Source organism: Moschus berezovskii, chromosome 7, assembly GCF_049115385.1.
Source record: "Moschus berezovskii isolate FMDL1 chromosome 7, NW_MosBer_1.0, whole genome shotgun sequence".
Classification (NCBI taxonomy): domain Eukaryota; kingdom Metazoa; phylum Chordata; class Mammalia; order Artiodactyla; family Moschidae; genus Moschus; species Moschus berezovskii.
In genome coordinates, this window is record NC_142466.1 from 11,835,119 (window position 1) to 11,841,726 (window position 6,608).

The window sequence follows — 6,608 nt, forward strand, 5'->3', positions numbered from 1 at the left end:
AAAACACAAGCTACAGATGGAGAGAAAATATCACAAACACAGCAGCAAAAAAAAAAAATACAATTCAATTAAAAAAGAACATAAGACATGAACAGATACTTTGCCAAAGAGGATATACAAATGGTACATAATCACATGATAGACATTCAGCATCACTACCCAGAAGGGAAGTGGCTGTAGTTTTAAACGGCAGCACCAGGGATCCCAGTGGTGTTTGAACTGTTCAGTATCTTGACTGTGGTACTGGATATGTGAGTCTGCTCAGAATATCATACATGCATATACACATGTGAGCAAAAATAAACTGCAGAATTCTGAATAAGATAGGTGAGATATGTTAATTTCAATATCCTGGTTATGACAGTATATTATGATTTTGTAATATGTCACACTACCCAGGGAAACTAAGCAAAGTGTACAAGAGATCTCTTTCTATATTTCTCACAACTGCATGTGTATCTACAATTAACTAAAAAAGGTGGGAGACAGAGTACTGTACACTTAAAACAAGTTAATTTTTATAATATGTAAGTGATGCCACTATAAAGTTTTTTAAGTAACTAGATACTCTAATAAACACTCTAAAGAGGGTGACCAAGGACACAGCAAGTCTAGTAACATTTGACAAATAGTGACTATTTTAGATTTAAGGAAATCCAACTAAGTATTAAAAATCTATGACCTCTGAATCACCTCTGACTTTGTGGAACACACTATACAGATCAAAAGAAGAGAGAATCAAGGAATACAAATCTTTAAGCATACAAATTATAATAATGCGTAGAGTATTTACTTAGGATGTATCAACAATCAAGTAGAGGTATAAATACGAAAGAATTGATGTGTGTCTATTCCTGGGTCTAATAAAGAAACAGCATAAATGCAAATTACATTAAAAGTTGTTTACTCATTAAAAATAAAGCACAGGAAATAATGTCATTTAATTTTGATTGCTGGAGATAATTTTATAATATTAACAATATTAAAAGTTACAATATAATAATTTTATAATATTTCAAATTTGTGAGAATGATCTAATTTGTTTAAAATATTTTAAAAAACCATCAGTTGTTTAATCTCCTAACTACCATCCTTATTTCTATTAAAATAACAGAGACAATAACAATAGTACTTTATTTTTTACACATTGACCAAATAATATAGAAGAGTTTTTTTTTTTTTTAATCTATTTAGGCCTTCTTGTTTTTAAAATTAATGTCTAGTTTTATTATGCTGAGACTAGAGAATGTGGCCTATATGATCTGCATGAGAGAACTGTGTAGGTTTTCTTGACACAGCTCTTCTGGAGAGTGAACTCAAAGCTGGAGTTCCTATTACACAATATGCTGTGTGACCTTAGATATTTCAAACAAAGTTTCTGATCTTTGGTTCCCTATAAAATGGAGGAAATCACTCATATCTATATTACAGGATTGCTGTGAGTCTTAATTGAGATAATATATTGAACATATAAAGGCATCTTTTAATTGTAAAGCAGTATGTATATCCTGACTCATTCCCTTTTCTCTAATGCAAAAATCTGAGAAACTTTTCTGACATATTTTAGATATAATTTTCATTTTTTTAAAAAAGAGATAGTGTCAGTCTAAACGTAACTGTTGTAACAGCACAAAGGCACTTCCACTTAGAAGGTGGCATAGATTATATTAATTACCAAAAGCGCTATCATTATTAACATTTATGAGAACAATACTTTTCTGTTATTGTAATATCTTGTTCTCTTTTAAAAAAAGTGGAACTTTTCCACAAAAGAATGCTAAAGATTGCTTTATTAATACTTACTGGTATATCTAATATAAAATTATCTGTAAAGTATATTAATCATCTTTAATCAAAACATCCCTATGTAGCAAGTTAAACATCAAATAAAGTATTACTCTAAAGGAACACACTGCTCTACTGCTTTCAGTAATTCTATGGCACTAAGGTTGGGAAGATCCCCTGGAGAAGGAAACGGTAACCCACTCCAGTATTCTTGCCTGGAGAATCCCATGGACGGAGAAGCCTGGTAGGCTACAGTCCACAGGGTCGCATAGAGTTGGACACGACTGAGCGACGGAACGGAACGGAAGAAGTCAAATAGTACATGCTGTGGAAACAACTATATGCGATAAAGAATGGTTCATACACCATTTAGATGGATTGATGACACACAGGGGAAGATGAGAAGAACACAAAGGAGTCTGGAGGTCTCAAAAAAGCATTCTGCTTTAAACACTTTCATTTGAAGCAAAGGAGATTCTATAAAGTGTCTTCCTGAGTTCCTGAGTAAGCAGTGTTAAATCACCAGTCTGTGGTGAGTGACATGAATGAGCTACTTTAAATACTCATTATAAATCATTATTTTCAATATTTCTTAAAGGTCTAAATAGTTGGATTTACAAATAAGAAATTTCCTATCTCAGATAAAGATCTAAAACTCTGTGTACCAAAAGAGTTATCTTGAACACACATCTAAGACTTAAAGATGAGGAAATTCACTCCTTTATACTGCCTTAGAAATCTTCAGTTTTTTTTTCCAACTAGGAAGTAACTATATTTTTAGTTACTTTCTACGCGTTATCATGTGATTGCATAAGAACATAGGAGATTCTGTGAGAAAATATTTTCCACATTTATAACCAAATTGGCAGCCCCAGCATTTATTTCTCTTTTTCCTAAAGAACAGACCACCAAGGTAGTTTAAAACAGACTGAGGAGAGGGGGGAAAAAAGAAAAGAAAAAAAAAAACCTGATAACCAAGCACACTGCTAACTTTGAAAGGCAACAACTGTAGAGAAATGAAGGAGGGTAAGTCCACAAGGAGGTCCTTCTAAGGAGAAAAGGGAAATAGCTAAGTACTAAGAGGTCACAGGGTACATTAAACACATAAAAAAAAAAACCCACTCATTAAATTTAAAGATCTGGTCCTGCAAGAGCAGTTTTTGTTAGTAAAAGGCATACCATTTGTAGTTATTTTTAATTCAAAAAAGATTTACAATATCACTGTTTTCTGAAGGTTTTTTTTCCTGTTCTTTAATTTGATTCTATAATGAATGTTACCAAATGGTATCTAAACAAGTGTAAAAATTAAGATATGTCACTTAAAATGTAACCACAAAGCAGAGAATTGGGGGCTTATTCAATTTCACTTATTTCTTCAGCTTTTTTGAAGAGAGATGTTCCACTGTTTTAACTTTCGAGTAAAATAAATTTATTGAATTTCTCACCAGCATTATTTTTTAGTTGCACTGATTGTTTAAATGCAATTGTATCAGCAGTGGTCATGGCAGCACATTCCCAACCTTCAGGGCACAGCACACTCCATGCCCACTGACCACAAGGCCACTCTTATCAGAGTTGTGGAATTAAAAAAACAAAAACTGTCATTGTCACTGACATACTTTTGTACAAATAAAGACAAAGTATCAAAATAAAATAAATATATTTAAATTTTATTTTTGGCCACACCACGCAGCATGTGGGATCTTAGTTCCCCAACCAGGGATCCAACCTGTGACCCCTGCATTGGGTGCATAAAGTCTTCACCATTGGAGGGCCAGGGAAACCCCTAAAATAAAATAAATACTGACAGAAGCCAATAGAAAAGTCAGAAGTGAGACGAGAAAACATCTAACAGTGAAAACAGACTAACACAAAATGTGTGCTTTATTCAGGTCCCTTCAACTTGTTGTGACTACAAGGCTCAATACTTGAAGTTTGACTTTCCTCACCTATAAAGAAAGTTTTGAACTTGATGATCTCTAAGTTCTCTTTTAGCTATAAAATTCTGTGATCCTCTAAAGATGAGAAAATCCAAAAAATTAAAACAAACTGAAGAGGTGATAGAGATGGATGTGTGTGTGCATGTACGTGTGTATTTAGCATCTGTCCTTTCTGTCTCTTTCCCCTATGTTCGTGACTTCTACAAATTACTGCTCAGCATAAGCAAATAGGGGTTCTTCAAGTATGGCTCACTTGCTGAAATCGTGTTCCTTCTTTCAAATAGCTTATGAAATCCTCTGTAACTTGTTCTTGCGGAATACACAAATTGCTGATCACAGACCTAAACCAAACCTTCTGCCTTAATGAAACCAAATGTCTTTTCTCATCTCTCCATCATAAAAACATATGCCCTAAATAGACTATAAACTCATTCAAGTTTTACCATAGAATCTATGTCAATAAATATCAGAAAAACAAAACCATGAGAAAAAAAAATAAATGGAAAACATAAATTTCTAGAAGTGGATGTATTTCATTAAAGTTGTTTTAAAATATTAAGTAAAATAATCAATGAAAATGCAACATGAGTTAGACAAATAATTCACAGACTTCATATTAATGATTTTGACACATTATCATATCAGCCAATGGATTACCCTCAATTTTCAACTGAATCAAAATGTAGGGGAAAAAACAGACTTATATATAGCCATTGGTTAAGTAAGTAATGAACAATAAATTTGTAAATTTGAATGACTTCAATGCTCTGTGATCAAAGAAAAGATAATTTCTTGGTAATTCATTGCTTTTATACTGTGAAGTAAGGAAAATAACTATTTCTAACCTATTCAGAAGCACAATAAACACACAAAACATTCCCTATTAAACTGATCATAGGTATAATAAATTATGATGCACGGTTTAGCTTATCTAATTACCATAAAATATTTTTGTGAATGAAGTATTTCAACTGTGCTATTTTTGCAAGCACCTGTTTAAAATTTGGCAGACATCTAAGGGCCTAAAAGTACATTAGTTAATTGGCTATATCCTACTATAAATGAAGTATGTTAACCTGATAGGGAGCACCATTTTAAAAGCTAAATCTACAATTTGAAAATTTACACTGGCTAATGTCAAGCACCTGAAGTTTAAAAGATAAACTTGAACAGTGCTTTACTAAGGATTGACAACATCTTTCAAAACTGGAAGAAGCCTAGGCAATTTTACAGTGGGTCAAAGCCAAAATAATAAACCCTGAAGCCTGTACCTTTCATGTCTAATAAGCTTATTTGGTTCACTGATAAAAACTGTACTGCAGATGTGCATCCAGTAGTGCTGAAAGAATGTAACCTGACATCTAATAATGCTTAAAAACAAACACACAAACACGTTTCTGTTCTCAAACACACCTCTCCTATCCCTATTTGCTCTCATACCAACATAGAGATGCCACATTCTTTCTACACTAGAAAGGCTTGCCTCTAGTCCTTCCTAACTTCTTTGCACCTTAAAAACTATCTTTGCCCATGTTTATTTTGAAATCATTTCAACCATGAAAAATGGCAATCGGTAAGGAATACAAAATCTCCAGTTATCAGGTACTCTGCTCATGTATATCCTTAAAACACAAACCTTCCTCTCACACATGCCATTTCTCAAGCAGTTTTCCAAGAAAAACAATAAGCCTTTCTTTATGTAATCAGTAGGAAAAAAGACCCCCTACACAACTCCCTCCCGGAAAAAACCTTTTCAAGAAGGAAAATCCTTGTCTAAGTTGGCCTGTTTTATTACAACCAGGCATTTCTCTTGGATATAATTTTTCTGTTATTCCTATTAACTCCTAAAAGCTATCAGCCAGGGTAACTGTGTTAAGCTGCTTCTAAGATGGCTCCTAAAGACCCTTGCATCCTAGGATTTATGCCCTTGTGTAATCCTTTCAGCAATGACTGTGTTGGATTTACTGACTCACTTCTAACAAAAGAATATGGCAGTTGGCAGTAGTGATGAGAGGCGACTTCTGATACTAGGTTATAAAAGACTAGAGAGAGTTTTGGGCGCTCACTCTCTTAGACTGCTCACTTGAGGGAAAGACAGGTGCCACATTGTGTACAATACCTCAGACAAACTGTCAAGCTATCTGGATAAAAATTGCAAGCTTCCAACTCAACCTGAAAATAGAATAAAACTTATTTCTCATTCTGATATCTTCTCAATTTTGTAAACCATTTTCTTAGGTGGTAAAAATCCCTCCTATCCCAGAAATATGGTCACCAACTCCAAACTTAAAAAAAAAAAAAAAAAAAAAAAACAAGGAAAGCTGAAATGGAAAACTAAATTAGCTTCACTTTGCAGTAATAAAGTTCATGATCTACTGATATGGAAAGAAACATCTGGGATCCGTGAAAATAAAAACTCCACTTGTTAAAAGGAGTGGATTCAAACATTAAATTGCTAAATATACACAAAACCTAAAGTAAAACCCTTAATTGACTGAGGATTGGGATCCGTTTGTGATTTCATCCACTTTTAAAATATTTAATTGAGCAGCCACTATATAAGAAACTAGAGCCCAGTCACAGAGAAACAAACGAGACGACAAATTATGAATTTTCCAAGTTTATAACCAAAGTTTAACAGCTAAAGCAACTAGCAATCCATCGTGACATTAACTGTATGTTACTGTTTTGCATTCATGTTACTGGCAAGTATGTAAAAAATCGGAAACTGTGCTTATGAACTTCCCCAAAATCCACTCTACTTTAAAGCTACATCTGGGCTAGAAGAGTAACCTCGGCTTTTTCCTGGCTTTATTTCAGAGTGAAGCCGGATCCTACCTGGGGTCCCAAGTTGACCTACACCCCAGTGACCTAGGAACCTAC

The 6,608-nt window shown here is 33.8% G+C and overlaps 1 protein-coding gene across 1 annotated transcript in view; it reads right to left on the bottom strand.

Annotated features, from left to right (window-relative positions):
- The window catches only part of FBXO8 (F-box protein 8), a 39,718-nt gene that overhangs the window by 32,667 nt on the left and 443 nt on the right, over nt 1-6,608 (bottom strand). The window lies entirely within an intron of this gene.